At 42.9% G+C, this 19483-nt stretch overlaps 1 protein-coding gene across 2 annotated transcripts in view; it reads left to right on the top strand.

The window, feature by feature from the left end:
• PRLR (prolactin receptor) overlaps window positions 1-19483 on the top strand; it is a 245105-nt gene that overhangs the window by 4233 nt on the left and 221389 nt on the right. The window contains exon 1 of one of the 2 annotated variants that reach the window (XM_037902634.2): window positions 10828-10977. The exons of the other annotated variant lie outside the window; for it this stretch is intronic. The gene's annotated coding sequence lies outside the window, so the exon portion shown is untranslated. Of the gene's footprint in view, window positions 1-10827; window positions 10978-19483 lie in introns of those variants that run through there. 2 annotated transcript variants of the gene reach the window in all.

Below are 19483 nucleotides of genomic sequence, written 5' to 3'. Positions count from 1 at the left end.
CATTTATGTTTTAAGAGATGTGGACTCGTTTAGATTTCATCTGCTTTGGGGATTTTAGTTATGGTTGATGCTTTGTTAGATGTATTTGAAATGAGGTCAAGTCAGGGTCACTAATGCTGAACTTAACTGTAAGTACTAAATAAGATCTGACTAGAACCTAAACTTTCTGATGAAGGTCTTTCCACTGAGGGGTGCATTGATTTCAATTTAACATGACTAAGTAGAGCTCTAGAGAGTGTAATATAGACTAAATGAAGAAACTTCCCTTGGGAGACAAAAGTGCAAGACTGCAATAAAATGTTTGAATTCTCTTGGAATCTATTTGACTCTTTACTTGAGGCCAACAAACTACTCATTATGTTCCCCACTCCTCCTTTGGGAACAAGTTATTTTACTTCCTAAATTCTTGGACCATATTACAAAGATTGATGGGTTCTAATCATGGTGGAACTGGGATATACCCTGCAATTCACCTCTGTCCCCCCACCAACCCTTTTCAGGGTCCATTCTCACATGATCATACTCATTCAAGAAGTTCAATCTTTGTTATGGTTAGGGGCTATAGTAGAGGAACTCTCTCTCAGCTTCACAACAAGGAATTCTATTCCCATTTTCTCATTCCAAAGACCAAGGGAGGCCTCAGATCTATTTTAGACCTGCAAAACCTCAACAGGTAGTTTCATGTGGGTACCCTAGCATCTGTTATCCCATCCCTAGATCCCGATCACTAGTTTGCTGCCCTCAACTTAAAGGATGTCTGCTCAAGAGACGATGCTAGACTTGAGAATAGTGCTGCAGTCTTTGTTTAGATAGCCTCTGATAGTCGCTCCATCTGGAACTGCTTTGAGAGTCACCGATCTTGGAATGGACATGAGCAACACATCTCTAACAACAGTTACCAAACAGATGTGACTTATTTTTTTCTTCCAGGGGCTTTGTGTAGATGTTGAATAAGAGAATTCCTCTTACTGACTTTCCCCAGGTGAGGACTCCAGAGCTGGAACATCCGTTGCCTATCATTCTCCTCCAAGCTTGGTCTGGAGAAAGGATTTGAGCCAGCTCATTGCATTCCCACTAACCCCAGCAATGTCACAGGCAGTGGCAGATTAGCCACTGGGCCCATGCCCATGGGGCCCAGCCAATTGGGGGGCCTCAGAAAAATGGGTACCCCTGGGCCCTGACCCCGCTCTGCTTGCCAGCGGGTGCTCCTGCCAGTCTGGTCCGATTCAGGGCCCCACAAAACCTCAATCTGCCTCTGCTCACAGGCCAACTAGCAGTATTTCATGTTCAAAGATATCAGGTGCTGCAGAGTGATCAATAGAACTAAATATATGAATGTTTGCCCCTTGTCCATCTGCGTGACAAGGGTTGCTTCTGTTCCAAATCCCAACCTGAAGACAATTAGGAAAGGTCAAGGATGTTTGCAGTGGATATGTTTAGTTGAAGCTAGCTGTAGCTCTTTATCTTGATCAGCTTGTTCAGAAGAGATTAAGATGACACTGGATGGTATTAGGTGAGTAGGTAATATCGGGCAATGGCTTGCTGACTATTGCATGTTGGGCCTGAAAGCAAACAGCACTATCCACAGTCAATTGTCCTGGTTGATGGGAGCCATCAAGATTCCAAATCACCATTAATAGCCCACACTTTGCATAATTACAATAGGCCCTCAGTTATATTTCATATTTCTAGTTTCAGATACAAGGATACATATAGGATGACCACACTTGGTAGATTATAAAAGCTTTGTAAGGATACCTTTCAAGAGACTTTTTGCATGCAGCATATTCGTTACATTATATTCACACTCATTAGCATATTTTCATAATATCAGAGTGCAATGTCACACACACTTATGTAATGCTAGCAAGTGGAAGAACTGAAATGAGAAAATGGCCTCCTCATGGCTCCCAGCCCAACACATATGCCTCTGGACTAAAGGCATGGTGGCTACTGCTCTTGTCCCATCTGGAGCTCAAGCCAGGAGTATACTCATTGCAAATGGAAGGTAAGTGGGGCTGAGAGCATGCTCAGTGCAGGTAGAATGTTTAGAGATATAAGCTTCTAAAAAGCTCTACTGAACAGATGCAAATGGTGAGTATCAGAGACATAACTTGTTGAAATCAGGCTAAATTATATTATGCATAGCAAAAGGAACTTCTCTAAACCTAGGACTATCTCTCCACCGAATGTCAAGTTCTGCTACAAACCCAGGCAGCACTAGAACTCTCTAAAGAAATATACAGGGGAAAAGCAATATCCTTACCAAAACTATTTTTCACCAACCTCATGCTTGGAAATGGCTGAACCATTTTTGCTGAAACTTAGGACATGTCTACACTACAAAATTATGTTGACCAAATTTATGTCTGTATACAGCCACTACAGTTATTAAATCACCTGTGTGCAGACACTTGGCTCATTGTGTCAGTGGTACATGTCCTCACCAGGAGTGCTTGTGTTGACTATTGTCAGTATGGGGCATCATGGGATGGCTCCTAAAGGCCAGTAATAGTGGACATAAACAATGTAGTGTCTACACTGACATCAACCTAATTACATTGACCATGACTCTATGCTGCTTGGGGAGGTGGTGTTACTAAATTGATGTAGAGAGGCACTTATGACAAACAGGAGCCAAATTTCAGTGAAGACCCTTCCACAGCTAGGTTGATGCAAGGAAGCTTATGTCAACCTAACCATGTAGTGTAGAGCAGGCCTTAAACCCAAATAATTTATGGGTAAAGCATGGGAAATTTCAGTTCAAACAATTAGTTTGGCAAAATAAGCCACTGAAAACAGCAGCTTATGAGAATGTTAGGCAACTTTAACTATAGGTGTACTTGTAGCACCTTAGAGACTAACAAATTTATTTGGTGCCACAAGTACTCTTTTTGCAGATACAGCCTAACATGGCTGCTATTCTGAAACTTACCTATAGGTGTTGCTTCTAGGAATACCTCTAATTAGCTGTCTCAGATCACTTCTTACTTTCAGTGTCTCACCTTCTTACTCACTTTCTTTGTAAAATGAGAATCTGAACCAAATTTCAGCAACTAATTAATGCATGTGGGATGATCTCCAGTGTGTACTTGGTTTGTATGTTGGGGTTTCAAGAAATTTGGGGACAATTGAATAGTGGAAAGCTTCTGTACCCCACTTCCCAATGCACATTTGCTGCTGCCTGAACAGTAACATTGTGATATCAGAGATAATCAGCTGCTACTGCCTCCAGTTTGTTCATATACGTTGGTAAATCACTATTGCCCAGGCTGTAATTGCAATGGCTGCCTTGGATAACTGATTTACCGCAGACTAGCATACCACTTTTACAAAGAAAGGTCCTGGGAAGAGCAGTAACAAAATCAGAATAGGTTTTGATAAAGTTCTGTGCACCTTTGGGTTTCTCTTTTCAATTTGTTATTTTCCTAAGTTATTTTGTAACTTTCAAGGGTTACATGAAAATAAGATACAATATATCTGAAAAGGAGCTGTAATTTTGTTTATAGGCTTGTTACAAATTGGTGGGGATGTGACTTTAAAAATTACCTGCCTTTATTTACCTTAAAACAAAAAACAGGTCTCTACTCTTTTGTTACACAGTTAAAAATAAAGTACAATTTAATTTGCATTTAAAAACAAATTGTTTTGAATTCAGTTTAATCAATATACTGATCAACATGGCACTGAGTGGTGAGACTGTCTCAAAGATACCATTAGCAATAAAATGTGCTGGAGATAAGTGTAAGTGCTTTATTTAAATAGCACAGGTTAAATATTTTTCTATTTAAAAACTATGTTAATTAAGGTTGCTCTCCTTAGTAAACTAAACCATAAAAAATTAGGAAATAAAGTTAATGATTCCCAAGTTCAGTATGAATGTTGCTGACATAAATATAAAGGGAAGGGTAAACACCTTTTAAATCCCTCCTGGCTAGAGGAAAAACCCTTTCATCTGTAAAGGGTTACAAAGCTAAGATTACCTTGCTGGCACCTGACCAAAATGACCAATGAGGAGACAAGATACTTTCAAAGCTGCGGGGGGGGGGGGGGGGGGGGTAAAGAATCAGGGAACATCAAGCAGCGAACCCTGGATAGCACCCACTGCTTCTCAAAGGCATCCAAGGAGGCAGTGGACACTGCCTAGAGGCATAACTGAGCAAGGGACTGGAAATAAACCCTACAGTGACAGAGTGCTCCTCATCCAGCTTCTTCCTCTTGGTGTGATGGATGGCCATCTTGGTGAGAACCAGAAGAAAGCTGATGAGGTCTTGCAACTTTGTGGGGCCACAGATGGCATGTGTAGATCAGGAGGTGCAGAGAGAAGTGCAGCTAGAACCTCAGTAGGAGATTCTGTGATGAGAGGCAGCTCCTGGTGCACATCTCCCTGCAGTGCATCAGATTGGAGCCCCTCTTCCGGCTCCTCCAGAAAGGTGTTGGGGGAATTCATGAACCATGCTAGGCACACACCATACCAACTAATATTCCTAGTGGGCCCTGGGACCAGAGTGGAGTACAAACTGTCCCACCAGGGATCCTCACATCACAGCAAGGTCCACCACTGGATGGGACACAAGGACGAGGAAGTGGATAGTATGAAGCACAAGTGTATACAGATGTTCTCTGGGCATGGTTTGGAGGCAGATTGACCTGGAAGGTGCAAAGTGAAGGAGGCAGGAGATGTAGGAAGAGAAAGGATAATCTCCTGCTTAATACAGTTGAATGCTGCCTTGGAGAACTGGATTCTATCCCTGCGTCTGCCATAGAGTTCACAGGTGATGCTGGGCTAATCTCTTAAAGCAAACTTCACTTCTGCCTATAATTAAAATACTATACATAACACACGTGCACAGGGGGCAGAATTAAAGTTGATTGGGCAATGTTCATTCTGGTATTTTCAGGACTTTGCAACTTTTTAATCCTTAACTTTGCATTTCCTAATGTTCCATGGTTTAGTTTATAATGAGAGCAACCTTAACTAATGTTAAATGAAGTTTTTTGTTCGTGAATTTTCTTTGATTTGCTACAGAAAAGCATAGAGAAGTGTTCAGAAAAGAAACCTGCATATTTATCAAAGCAAATTTAAAATATCTAAAATTTGTTATTAGAGTTCCAGTCTTCTTTGGGTGGTGGTCGTTATTAGCTGGCTCTGTACACTCGCCATATACATAGAATATGATATCCAACTGGAGAGCTTTGAAGCAGTGTAAAAGTAAAATAGTCTTCTGAAAAATCCTGCATTTAACAACCTCATGATACAGAAATATAAATTACTGTCAAAAGCTTTGTTGTTCTTGGATTGGATTTCTGTATCTCTTCATACTGGTTTGTAGTGGGGATGGAAACATTTCAGAAGCTAGAGAAATTCAGTTTGGCCAGTATCCCAAATCTTGATTCTTGTCTGAAATTACTCCCATTTCTTTTGTGGGATTGAATTTTCTAGCACTCCTTGGTTTTAGACAGACTGGATGAATGTATTTCTTATAATTTACAAGATGCCACTGTGATGGGGTTGGGACTCACCACCGCAGTGCCTCCTGTTGTTCGTCCTTGGGAATTAGCTCCATTCATTCGGAGCGCCCTCTGCTGGTGGTGTCCTGTCCATCTCTCGCCCTAGATTAGGGTATCAATGTGCGTTGCTCCCAGCTTGCGGTGTCCTTTTCAGGATACTGCCCTCTGGCAGTGCTCACTGCTCTGGTCTCACCCCCTTCTGGGGCTTTGGTGTTATCAGCAGTCCTCCTCTTTGCCCCAGCCACAATAGCTAACCACACCCCAAAGTCTAACCCCTTTTGGCAGGGGTCTGGTGCAGTCCATGATGGCCACTCCAGACGGCCAGATGGAAGTGCAAGGGAGAAAGGGGAGGGACCCAGGACCACCTTCTACTCTGGGTCCCCACCCAGGGACCCTTTGGTGGCAGCCTTCCTGCCTGCCCTCCTGCTCTCCCTTTGTCCATCTCTCTCCCCCTGGGCCATTTCCCCTTCAGCTCCTTTACACCAGCTAGGCCCTTTTTCTCAGGGCCCACAGCCCGACAGGTACCAGGTGGGAGTTCCCTTCTGCTCCCCACGCCTGCCTAGCACTGCACTGTCCTTGTTGCTAGTCTCTTCATGCAGGAGACACAGACCTTCACCCTCTGAAGACCTGGGAGAGACTGTCTGCTCCCTTCCTGGACAGCCTTTTATAGAGAGCCAATCAGGGCTAGGCTAGGCCCTATAACAGGCCCTCCCTGATTGGGCTACAACAGGCCAAAGTGGCTGCGCAAGGCGGCAGCCAATCTGGCATGGGGGTTGGGCACCTCCCCCCTTAAGACTATTCTCATGTGGGGGGGAGAGGAAGGGGATCCCTATCGCCCCAGCTTCCCTCGCAGCTAGGCCTGCAGGCCATCCCTCTCCTCTCACAGGCCCTCCACACTCTGGAGCCACCTGCTTCCCTCTTCTAGGGTCTGGGTTCCCACCATAGACTGCCCTGGTACTACGGGGATTCCCCTCTCCGTTTGGGTCCCCACTGTAGCCCTCCTGGCCCTGGTATGGGTTCCCTGGTTTAGGCGGGACCTCTCTGCCCCAACCTCTTTCTCCCTCGGGGCCCCAGTTTTCACCACCCCTTTCCTGGGGCTGGTTTCAGACTCAGACACTCCCCCTTTCTGCCTTAGGGGGCAGCACCCCTCTAAGTGGCTCTCTTTGTGGCAGTGGAAACACCGCTTGTGTCTTCCCTTGGCCACGGCCCTACCACAGCCTGTTTGGGCCCTAGCCCTTCCCTCTGGGCTGGCCCAGGCCTTGGGAGCCCTGCAGGGCACTCCCTCCTGAGGTGCACCCTCTCTCCACAGACCCAACAAGCTTAGGGCCCCCCTGTTACCCTCACAGGGGGCACCTTGTCTGGGTGAGGCCTCCCTGCCCCCTCCCAGTGGGGACACTCCTTCCTGAAGCGTCCCAGTTGCCCACAGGTGAAACAGTTCTTGAGCCCAGGCCCTGGCCTCCCACCCTTCACGCCTGGTCTCTTATAGGGCCTGGGTGCTCACCCCCGCAGCAACCAGAACAAGCCTCTCTGCTGCTTGGCAAGCTGGGCCACCCAGGCCCTCCAATAAAAGTCCAACTTCTCCATCATTTTCTCCTTTCTCTGTTCTGGGCAACTGTCTCACAGTCCATGCCCTGCCCCTTGGATCAGGGGCGGACCACTAGTGCCTGCATTTTCCACCACTTGTGACAGGGTTGGGACTCACCACTGCAGCACCTCCTGCTGTTCATCCTTGGGAATTAGCTCCGTTCATGCAGAGTGCCCTCTGCCAGTGGTGTCCTGTCCATCTCTCACCCTAGATTGGCATCTCGACCCATGTTGCTCCCAGCTTGCAGCATCCTCTTCAGGACACTGCCCTCTGGCAGTGCTCACTGCTCCGGTCTCACCCCCTTCCAGGGGTTTGGTGTTATCAGAAGTCCTTCTCGTCGCCCCAGCCACAATGGCCAACCACACCCCAGAGCCTAACCCCTTTTGGCAGGGGTCTGGTGCAGTCCGTGATGGCCACTCCAAATGGCCAGGTGGAAGTGCAAGGGGGGGACCCAGGCCTGCCCTCTACTCTGGGTCTCGACCCAGGGACCCTTTGGCTGCAGTCTTCCTGCCTGCCCTCCTGCTCTCCCTTTGTCTATCTCTCTCTCTGGGCCGTTTCCCTTTTGGCCCCCTTGCACCAGCTAGGTCCTTTTTCTCAGGGCCCACAGCCCAACAGGTACTGGATGGGAGTTCCCCGCTGCGCTGCGCTGCGCTGCGCTGTCCCTGGTGCTAGTCTCCTCATACGGGAGACAGAACTTCACCCTCTGAAAGACTGCCTGCTCCCTTCCTGGGCAGCCTTTATATAGGGCCTAGCCTAGCCCTGATTGGCTGGCTGTAATACTGGCCCTGATTGGCTCTCTAACAGGCCCTCCCTGATTGGCAGCTGCCTTATGCAGCCACTCTGGCCTGTTGCAGCCCAATCTGGCATGGGGGTGGGGCACCGCCCCACCAGAGCTACTGATATACATGGTACATTACAGACAAGAAGACAAGCTCCATGTTCCAAGGTATTTACAATCTCCTTCACAGAGATGACATCTAAAGAAATGGCAACCGACCTGGGGAAGTGGGGAAAAGGAAGCCATTATAATTTGCCATTTGGCTTCATGGGCCTTCAGATATTCATTGCTTCAGTAATACTTGTTTCACTTACTGCTTCATTTTTTTTCATTAGAGCATAACTTAGAAGTATATGATCATTTCAAATCTGAGAGTGAACTGTAAAATTATTAGCCAAGGGTGTTCTTTGCAATACATTTTGCAAAAGAGTTCTGCTAGTATAAGCCAATGAGACACCACAGAACTGGTTTTATAGTCTGCCAACTAATTCCAAGGAACATATCTGGGCTGCTGAATCTTGTTTTCAGCCATTCTTCCTGCAAAGCACCTGTGGTGGGTGGAGGCTTCTTTTTAAATTTCTTTCTGTGTCATCTTCTTCCAGTTGGCTAAAGCTCAAATAAGTAGGCAGGCCCTTTTTACTTTTGAACGTTAAAGCAGCTGAAAAGTGCATAGACATAAAATAATTTTAGGGCCCCCTTGTTGACAAGCATTCCTTTAACATTCATTAGATGCAGACTCATGGTCCCCTTTTCGCCTACTGTCATGCTCTCTTCTTAGGATGGCATTATGCACCTTATAAATGGCTCACATGCGTGCCATTAACTTAAGTGTACTGTGGGTGCCAAGCAACCCAGCAATCTGAGCAAATTGAGAAGCAATCTGAATAATGTTGTGTGCCATCTTATCTCTAGAAAATTTCTCCTCTGAATTAACAGTATATTCTGCCTCATTTTTGATGTCACATTTTGACACACATTTCAAAAAACTCGGGGTGAAATTCTGCCTCATTGAAGTCAGTGGAGTCTGGATTTCACCCTCATTGTCTAAGTAGTTCATAATTCTCATGTTCCCTGGGAACACTGGCTTTAGGAGAATTATGAAGTCCACATGGGCTATCAAAATCTAACAGAAAAGCATGAATTGCAAGCTGAAGAGGTCAAGTTTGTGATAAGTTAAAACTTTGTAGTTGGGAATCATTCCTCATTAACTATCATCCCTGACAACACAACATGGTATTCCTAATTCAGCACATATCCTCTATTAGACACAACACTACATACCCTAAAACATCAGCTAATACAGATAAAGCTTTCTGGATCAGCTGTCATGCATTCTCTGGCTATTTCTGTGGGCACACACTTCATATTCACTCTCCAAAATATACTGATCACATTTCACATGTACTGTAGCTCTAGTTGTTGTTTACAATAAGTCATTCACCCCTCTAGGGGCACCAAAACAGAACTGTGTGGAAATATTCACACTCAAAGCCTCAGCAGCAGTTTTGGGGTGTTTTGCTGATTTCACTAGAAATAAGGTTGATTCATAGCAGAGGGCACTACGTGAGACCTAAGGCTTATGGACCAATGGAAGATTTCTTCCCTCCCCCCCCCCCCCACATACTTCTGTGAGCCATGCATCACTAGATCCTAATATTTTGGATGGCTATTAGTGTCCCTTGGTTTTATAATCAGCCAGCAGTCTGCTCTGGGTTTCCTGGAATGGAGCTAGATAGTGGAGTGCGCTACCACTGTTATAATGTAGCCTCAATAAACAGAGAAAATGCATATACAGCTGTTTGCTCATCTTAAATCCCAACTAGGGATGTTATTACAAGTTATATGTATACCTAGCATTTTGACTAATCCTTGTTACTGCCAAGAAAACACCTTAATCTGGATTACTACATGAGCAGTGGGGAGGAACGTCAAAGTGAAAAATGAAGGGAACCTGTAGGATTCAGTTGTCAAGAAGTTACACTCCCGTTATGAAAATAAAATGCAGAGAAATTTAACATGTCAGGTAATCAGTGACAGTGTTTTGAGCATTTACGAGACAATCTACATGGAGTGAGGAGTAATAAAATAGTAGAAAAGAGCTACTTGAACAATTTCCCAAATGAATTAGCAACTCCAGTACAGAAGGGATACACAAGGCCCTCTCTGTCACTTTAGCACCACATAAGCTTGTAGGGCCAAATCCTGGTCATGCTGAAGTCATGTGGCAAACCTCCCATTGATTTAATTGAGACCAAGACTTGGCGATTAATGTGGGTCTTGAGGTAAAGCTTAAGTAATGTATTAGGCCTTGTCTTTCTACACTATGGTGAATTTCAACCTAGAAGTAGTATATTAACTACAGTAGCTATTAGTCAGTGCCTGAAGACATTTCTGTTTCTGCAAAAATATTCTTCTTGGCTATGGCTACAGCCCTTAGCATAAATTATATGGTACATCATTGATCATATTTCTCCTTCCCAGAATATTGTTGCATTTCTGTATACAGCTCCTAATAAGGTCTGTATTTTTAAATCTCTAGTTGAAGATTAAAGCACTTTATATCTTCAAAGAGAATTACAAAAAATAACCAAACTATGAACTCCACAGAGCAGGAATCATGCCTTCCATGTTTAGTGGCTGGCACATTGTGTAAACTACTGTAAATAAATATATAATAGCTAAGTGCTTAAATCTGGGCAGAGGGGGAACATATTGGAGGTTCTCACTGATTTTCATTTTTAATCTACAAGATTAGAAAATAGCATTACGTAAATGATTTTTATGGTGGGCCATCCCAAAATCTTGACATCACATGTGGCTGTGGATGCCGTAGCAACTGCAGCTGTGTTGTCAAGGCAACAGCCTTGTGCTCAGCAGGCAAAACCAATGAGGATTAAGCATTGCTATATTCTAGCTAAGCCTCTGTGACCTTATCAGAGAGCAACAAGATCTGTCTGTTCTTTACCGTGCAGGTGTCCGTTTAGTAGGGAGGGAGATATGCACAGATATACTCTCACAAAGTACCTGATTTAAATGTCAGACCTGGACTATTCAAACAAGTGAATGCATTTTGTAGTTAGATGGATTAAAGGGCTCAATTTTTGTAAGTAACTTTTGTTTTTCAAATGCTACTGTATTACCATTGTGGAAGAAACCAGAGAGAAGTGAAATGTACAGGACCCTGTACAATGGAATTTGTTTAGAACTTTGGTATGTAAGTGAAATATTTTTCTAGGATAATTTTGTATTTAAGACAAAACTCAGACAAGTAAGTGTCTCATTGCACAAAATAATATTAATTTGTTAGTTTGCATAGCAAGAGACAATGCTGATAGGCAGAACATGAAATGCAGTAGAGTTGATTATCACTGCTTTTTAGTATGGTACCCTTTTCATTCTTAAGAGTTAATTGGAACAGACAAAATACTGAAGTAAGTTTGTGTAGCAACATAGGTATATCTTAGTTCATTTCAGTATTTACAGATCTATATTTCTAGTAAGAAGAATTAAAATACAAGTGGAACCAATGGGGAGAGGACAAAAATGCTGAATGTTTTTTCTGCAAGGTGGGTGAGGTAGAAGGAGGGGAAAGTTTGGATAAAGTGCCACCAACACTTTAGTATTATCTCAATTTCTCTTCACAGTGTTTTATTTTTGTTTCTAAGGCACAATAAAAAGCTCCTTTTTGGTTGAAGTTTCAGAATGCTGAACAACTGAATTTTACTTTGTTGGAGTCTCTGTAGTTGATTATGGTTTCTTGTTGTGCTTTACTGTAAGTCACAACACTAAAGATTATTTACGTTCTTTACATATTACTCCCTAGGTGATATGTGTTAACGTAGACTCATTCATACTAGCAGTTTTACCCATCTTATTTCAATCTCTCATGTATTCTAAAATGCCTCTTCCCTCAGCAGGCATCAGTAACAAGTTATCTGTAGGTTTGCCAAGTGTACTTTTATTGGTTATGTGATACGCTAACAATTCTATCCTTTTGATATTATCATGTGTCTGATGTAGATGGTGGGAAAACGAACATGCGATCCAGCCTCATAACTGATTGTGGCAATAACATCATGTGATTTCCCTTCTAGGTATTTTTTCCCCCTTCACTGAGTTTAATTTAAATTTGCACTAGCCAAACTTATCTTGGATAATTCTTTCTTTTTTAAATCTTATTTTTCTGATGGATTTTTGGCAAGTTTTGATGCTTTTGTTCTTGCATTTCATATGTTGTCTTTTGCAGTGACTACAATGCTTTTCTTTTGCTGCCCTTTTCACATTTGACTGTCTTGTAAAAATAGCTTATTTAGTTACACCAAGATTCTGATTATCATATATACCAGGCATGACCAAACTTACTGATCCTCCGAGCTGCATACAACTATCTTAAGAAGTTTGAGAGCTGGGCCGCACCTGCTGGGGCTCGAGGCTTCAGCTCTGCTCCTGCTGAAGCCCCAAGCCCTGGCCGGTGCACCCCATGGGGCTGAATCACCAAGACTCCCCCTCCCCCACTGGAAAGAAGCCCTTACCCCATCACCCCGCTGAAAGGCAGAGGTCCTGAGCTTTCTCCCCACCCCCATCTGGTAGGTGGAGAATGCGGGGACGAGGCTCCAAGAACCCCATTTTAAAGGTAAAAGAGCTGCATGTGGCCCATGACCCACAATTTGGTCACCCCTGAAATATACTGTACTGGACCAGAATGAGAAGTCTTTACTATGCAGTGCTATTTTTGACAATTGCTTGAAATTTAAAATTGAAATTCTGGTTTCACAAATTGATTTCTAAGGCAGTTGCCATCATCCTAGATAACATTTCAGATCAAACCCTTGGGGAAACAAACCAAAGGTGAAAGTGGTTGGGAGATTTTAGGCCACTTAAGTGACTAAGGAACAGCGTCCCCAAAAGGACATCATTATCCCTAATCTCTTTAAAGTGTAGGGATGTTAAGCTTCAAGAGGTGAGAACCTATGTAATGCTGAACATCATCTAAGTATCACAGCTGTTGAACTCCATAAATCTGTGGATTAAGTCCTTGAGAAACGTCCAGTATGATCTGAGTATACTTAGAAGCACAGATGCTCTGAGATTCCAAATGAGTGGGTCAAGAAATGTGATATCCTTTCCTTATTTCCTTTAGCCAGTTTTATTTTCAATTTTTAATTTTCTCTTATTTTCAAATCACTCTCTTATCAGCCATGTGATGTATACAGAATTAAAAGAGAGGAAAGTAACGTAATTAATGCTAATCTACATGGATTTATGGAAAAACAATCCTGACAAAATAACTTTCTTTTTTTATGAGATTACAAGTTTGATTTGTAAAAGTAATAGTGCTGATGTAACATACGTAGACTTCTGTAAGGCTGTTATGGTACTGCATCACATTTTGATTTAAAAAAAACCTAGAACAATATGAAATTAATATGACACATTAAATGGATTAAAAGATGGCTCACTGATAGGTCTCAAAATGTAATTGTAAACAGGGAATCATTATGGAGTGGGTGTGTTTCCAGTGAGATTCCACAAGGATCAGTTCTTGGTCCTATTCTATTCAACATTTTTATTGATGACCTGGAAGAATATATAAAATCATCACTGATAGTTTGCAGATGACACACAAATTGGGGGAGCAGCAAATAGTGAAAAGGACAGGGCACTGATACCAAATGATTCAGAAAGGTCTGTATGCAGGGCACAAGCTAACTATGCATTTTCATATATTTTTAATACGTATATATCTAGGAACAAACCATGCTTACAGGACAGTGACTCAAAGAAATTTGGGGTTCATGGTGGATACTCTGTTGGACATAACCTCCCATGTGATGCTGTAGCCAAAAGCCTAATGTGATCCTGGGATGCATGGACAGGTGAATTTTGAGTAGGAATTTTACCTCTCTATTTAGCACTGGTGCAAATACTGCTGGAATAGTCTGTCCAGTTGTGGCGTGCTCAGAAAGGTGTTGATAAATTAGAGGGTGTTTAGAGAAGAGCCACAAGAATGACTGAAGGATTAGAAAACATGCCTTTATAGTGAAAGACTCAAGGATCTCACTCTATTTAGCTTAACACAGAGAAAGTTAAGGGGTGACTTGATTTACAGTTTACAAAGTACCTACATGAGAAACAAATGGGCTCTTCAATCTAGCAGGGAAAAGTATATGATCCAGTGGCTGAAAGATGAAGCTAAACATATTCAGATGGAGAAGAAGTTGTACATTTTTAACAGTGAGAGTAATTAACCATTGGAACACCTTATAAAGGGTCGTGATGGATTCTCCATCATTGCAATTTGTAAATGAAGCTTGTATGTTTTTCTAAAAGATATGCTGTAGGAATAATTTTAGGGAAGTTCTATGGCCTATGTTATACAGGAGGTCCGACTAGAAGGGCAACGTGGTTCCCTTCTGGCCTTGGAATCTATGATTTTATCCTCTCTTGCTGCTATTAGTTCCCACTGCCTTTGGTTGTTCTAGAAGCAGTGCTACCAGTCAGGACAGACAAGAGGCACAGCTTTCAGCAGGGTGGATTTTTCTACCTTTTTTTTTTTTTTCTTTTCTTTCCTCCTTATATCTATCTTTCTCCCTATTTTTGTATACATATTTTTGTATCTGTATTTGTATTCTCTGTATCCTTTTTGCTCCTTTTTTTTTAAATCCAGCAGTTTTGTCTTTTTCTTAAGTAGCCTTGATTCAATAAGCAACTCGATTTTGATTTTATTTTGAATGTGAAGCTCACTGGTATGTATGAGCTTGCTCAAGCCATGAATTCTTTCAAGGGGGAGGTTAAATAGTATTTCTTCCTTTCGCATCTTTTCCCAAATAGCTTTTATGGCTATGGTTCACAATTACAAAAGTCTTTCATCAAGGACACTTAATTTAGTGAGTCAAAATCAGAACTGAGACTAATTAAGCCTAATCTGCCTACTTTTATGCCAATGTAAATCAGGAGTAGTCAGTGGAAGTAAAGTGCTGTAAAAACAGTGCAAGTGGAATCAGAATTGAACAGAAACAAGTCTAAATGAGCCTGATTCTCCCCCCCCCCCCCCCCCCCGCCGTTTCCCACCTTGTGTACGCATTTACATTTATATAAACTTTGCCAAATCAGGATGGTAGTACTTTGAATAGAGTTTGAATAGGTGTTAATGACTATACAAGATGCAAGTCAATGAACAACCAGGCCCTGTGTATTGGTGTAACTTAAATGGTGAGAGGCCAGCATTTAAGAGAAGCCTGTAGCTTGAAAAGCAACTAACAGGAGTGTACAAGAATCTGTAAGTTAAAGTAGACTTCTACCTACTTTAATTTACTTATGGTTATGTCTTCTTCTAATTCCTTCTCATATAAATTACATCAATTTAGATTTCCTTATACTCACTTCCATGTATTGTGACTAGATAGCAAGTGAAAAATCAGGACAGGGTGGGGGGTAATAAGTGCCTGTATAAGACAAAGCCCTGAATATCTGGACTGTCCCTATAAAAATCGGGATATCTGGTCACCCTACTTCTATGTCAGTAAGTAGTTTAAGGGGTCTCTGAGCAAAAGGACATCTCACAACACATTACACATCACCTGAATTTGGCACCCCTTTCAGTTCTATTTGCATAGACTTATAAGCAAAACTGTGCTCCAAATTTTTTGCTTTGCAAATTAACTTTAGAGTTATATTTTGGTTTACCTGTTTCTCATAAGGGCATTGTGGTAACTAAACTTTGCTCTGTGAACAAGGATTGAGCTTTGTGGAAAATAGATTCCACAGGTTTGTGTGTCTTCTCTAGCCACAAGACTTGGAATTTTTGGTGGCTAGAACCCTATCAATCTTTATAGCTGTCATTTATTTATATAGGACCACAAGTGCACATATTGTGGTTTTTTTTAATTATATAACAACACGGTCACTAATCTATTTTATATGGAAGGCGGATACACAGTGATGTGCAGCAGTACAAAACACTAAAAGTACCTTTAGCCAAAAGCCTCTGTTTTCTGCAAATTACACAAAACATTTTATTTTTCTGTCATGAAACACATGGCTGTTTAGTTTACTTTGAATTTTGAAAAGTGTATTTACATCTAAGTTTTTCATATTCTTTAGCATCCTCTTCTGTGCATATTTTATGCTTATTTGACCCTTTAATGTTGTTAATATTTTTTTTTAAAAAACCACAGCATTGTGGTTTGAGTTTATTTTTAAAAAGGTAGAAAAGAGTCTGTGCATATGTAGTTTTTATACAAATGTATATAATTTGCAAATCTATCCTTGATTTACACACTAATTTAAATATATTAGCTGTGACACTAGAAGCTAAACTTGCAATTACAAGGCTGTAGCAAAATGTTATAGAGAGCCCATCTCTTTCCTAAATTCAAATGTTTTTGCAGAAGCAGTAAGTAATCAAATGTTAGGTTTATTTTACTATAAAGCTTTCTGTGGTTTAGTTGGTCATTTAAACTATCGCTCACCCTTCTGGAAACAGCTGCCTTTGAACTATTTGTTTATGAGCCTTGTTCTCCTTCTTAAAATCAGATCAAACTCTGACATGCAGCTGCTGCTGCTAAGTATGCAAGGTTCTTAGAGTAGATTGTGTGTCAGCTTCAACTGGACTGAGAAGTTAAAGGGTTGCTTGTCATTCTGGCAAAAAGAACCTTGAACGACCTGACTGACTGTAGCTGAAAAATCCTTACCCAAACTCTCTCCTCCCCAGTCATTACAGTCCTCTAAACCAGGGCTTCTCACCCTTTTTCTTTCTGAGGCCCCCTGACATGCTATAAAAACTGCATGGCCCACAGCAACTGTTTTTCTGCATATCCAGAAGCGTTAAAGCTGTGTTAAATTGGTAGTTAAACACTTAAACACACAAACATATATAATGTAAAATAGAAAAGGATAATATAGGTACAAAAATAAAAATGAATATTATGTTCAAATATTAATATGCCTGAGCTCTGCCGCCCAGGGCTGAAGCCAAAACCTGTGCCCTCCCTTGCAGGACTCCCTGTCGCATGGGGCCCCAGGCAGTTGCCCTGTTTGCTGTCTCCTAAGGCCAACCCTGCTGAAGCCAATAGCTTTCAGTATATCATGCAGGAAAATTAACATGCTCTCTGCTCTATTTTTTAAAAAATAATTTAAAAAAAATTGTCCAAATAGCATGAGGTGAAATGACTTTTTGGGGGGGGTGGGGGGGGGGGTATGGTCTCTAGCTTATTTTGGCAGACCCACTGAAATATGGGGTGGGGAGGGGTGTAGAACCACACCTCTAAATAGAGCAGTAACAGACCGTTCTGCTTGAGGCTCCCACCTGTAACACCGACAGACCCCGGTTGTCGGCAGGCAGGATCGAACCAGGGATCTCTGGAGCTTAGTGCATGAGCCAAAAGCCAGCTGGCTATTAGCTAAGGCTGTAGAGTAGACTCATTTTTGTGTCTCTTTAAGTGGTCTCAGTGCCACTAGATGGGCCAGAACACCAGACCCAGAAGGCATGTGAGTTACATACCTGCTTGTAAGGCATCATTTCAGTAGGCCCATTCCCCTCCCCTGTCACTGGCAGATCAGTTTTGCCCATCCCTTTTCTTCCTCCCCACCACAATTCTCTTTGCTTTATTTCTACTCAGTCACATCTGGCCACCCTTTTCTCTGGCAATTCAGTAACTGCTGTGCCCTCAGGCTGTTCAGCCTCATAGACTTTAAGGTCAGAAAGAAACATCATGATCATTAATCTGACCTCTTCCACACTGCAGGCCACAGAACCTCACGCACCCCTGAAATAGACCCCGAACCTCTGGCTGAGTTACTGAAGTCCTCAAATCATGGTTTAAAGATTCAAGTTACAGAGAATTCACCATTTACACTAGTTTAAACTTGCAAGTGACTCGTGCCCCATGCTGCAGAGGAAGCCCCCCACCTCACCACCACCCAAAAAACCAAAAAACACCAATGCAGGATCTCTGCCAATTTGACTCAGCCTGCCTCCAGCCTCTGCAGTTCTGCTTGTTAAAAGGCAAGAAACCTGACACTTGCCCAGATACAACTTTTCCCAGGCTTCTTGGCATTAGGACTTTTCCCATCCTGCCTCTGGCTGTAAATAGAAAGGGTGTTTGTTTCAGGACTGAGATGATTTGGCGCAGTAACACATGGAAGCTTGTCCAACACCTACCAGCTCAGTCCCTCATTTTTATAAAATCTAATTTTCAAATATTTAAAGGAAGTGTTTTAAGGAACCTCATTACACAGTGAAAAATTAACTCTCTTGTCAGACATCATGCCCCTTTCTTAGAAAGCAGCTTGTTGATGAAAACGCTCTCTATGTAACAGTGGTGGGTTTTTTTAAGCATGTACGTACTCCACATACTAAAAGGGTACCAACGTGGCATTTGTTGGACTATGGGCAGTTACTCAAGAGCTGTATATCATCCTAACTTTGGTAATTAATACAGTTATAAATTTTGTTTTTTATTGTTTAAAGATCCCTGCATATAGATTGAACTTTCTTCTAAACCTTTGGGAGGGTACCACAGCTGGCCTGACCATGAGACGAACTGAGGCGGCCTCCTCAGGTGCCAGACTGTGTGTGTGTTGTGGGGGGACGCCACTAGGACCCAGAGTGTAGAAAATTGTGTCTGCTGCTGGTGCATATGTATTCTCTCTGCTCTAGATGCACAGAGATGGTGGAGTGCTGTGCTGAAGGAAGGAGGGCACAAGAGACATAACAGGCAGGCAGGAGAAAAGGTGAGAGGGAATAGCAGAAAGCAGCAGGAGCTGCAGGGAGAGAGAGGAGGAGGAGCCTCTTATGTACCTCTCTAGAACCCCCAGGAGCCTGGAATGAGTAACACCAGCTTCTCAGGGAGCTTCCTGTTTCCTGCTGCTCCCCTGAACACACTTGAGGAGAGCAGGCAGTCAGCTGAAGTAGTAGGAGCCAGTTATGCCTTTAAGACTCTGATATCTTCCCTCACTCAGGCCCTGCTACCAGCCTGCTTATTTGTCCCCTTCAATTGAGTGTTGAGAGCCACTAAGCTGGCACAGAACAGCAGTCATGAGTGAAAGAAGAAAACGCCCCTCTGGGGCAGCATTCAGAAAAAGGAAGCAAGCAAAGGAAGCTTTTCTATCTAAGCAGGAAGGAGCTCTCCTGAGATACATAGACACAAATGTTCACGGTGAGCCTTCCGGCCCCAGTGAGGATGTGAGTGGTGAGGAAATGCCTGATCTTCCAGTTAGTCAGAGTGCAGGTGACCAGGAAGCTACTGCAGCATCCATATCTCCATCTTAAATGGATGTAACCCATGCACATGCCTGAAGAAAAGTGTAGATCAGAGAAGAGTGTGGTGGAGGCGCAAGAAACAGCTGCTGCTGAGTTTCCTTCCCCCTGAGGCCCTGCCCCCAGCTAGGCTGGAAGTTGCCCTGCTGTGGTAGGTAGGGTGCCCAAACTCCTCCCTGCTCCCCCTGTATGGAGCCCTCCTGAGCTCCTCTTTCCACAGGCAAATGGTGACTCACCGCACAGCTCTGCTCTAGTGAGTGACTCTCAAACCCACCTCACGGGACCCTGTACTCACTCATCGTCTCAGTGGCATGAATGCCTCAAACTCCCCAGGAGCTGGGAGTCATGC

This window comes from Chelonia mydas, chromosome 5, assembly GCF_015237465.2.
Source record: "Chelonia mydas isolate rCheMyd1 chromosome 5, rCheMyd1.pri.v2, whole genome shotgun sequence".
In the NCBI taxonomy this organism is placed as follows: domain Eukaryota; kingdom Metazoa; phylum Chordata; order Testudines; family Cheloniidae; genus Chelonia; species Chelonia mydas.
Note: the sequence above shows the minus strand (reverse complement) of the source record. Positions and strands in the feature narration are given on the sequence as shown.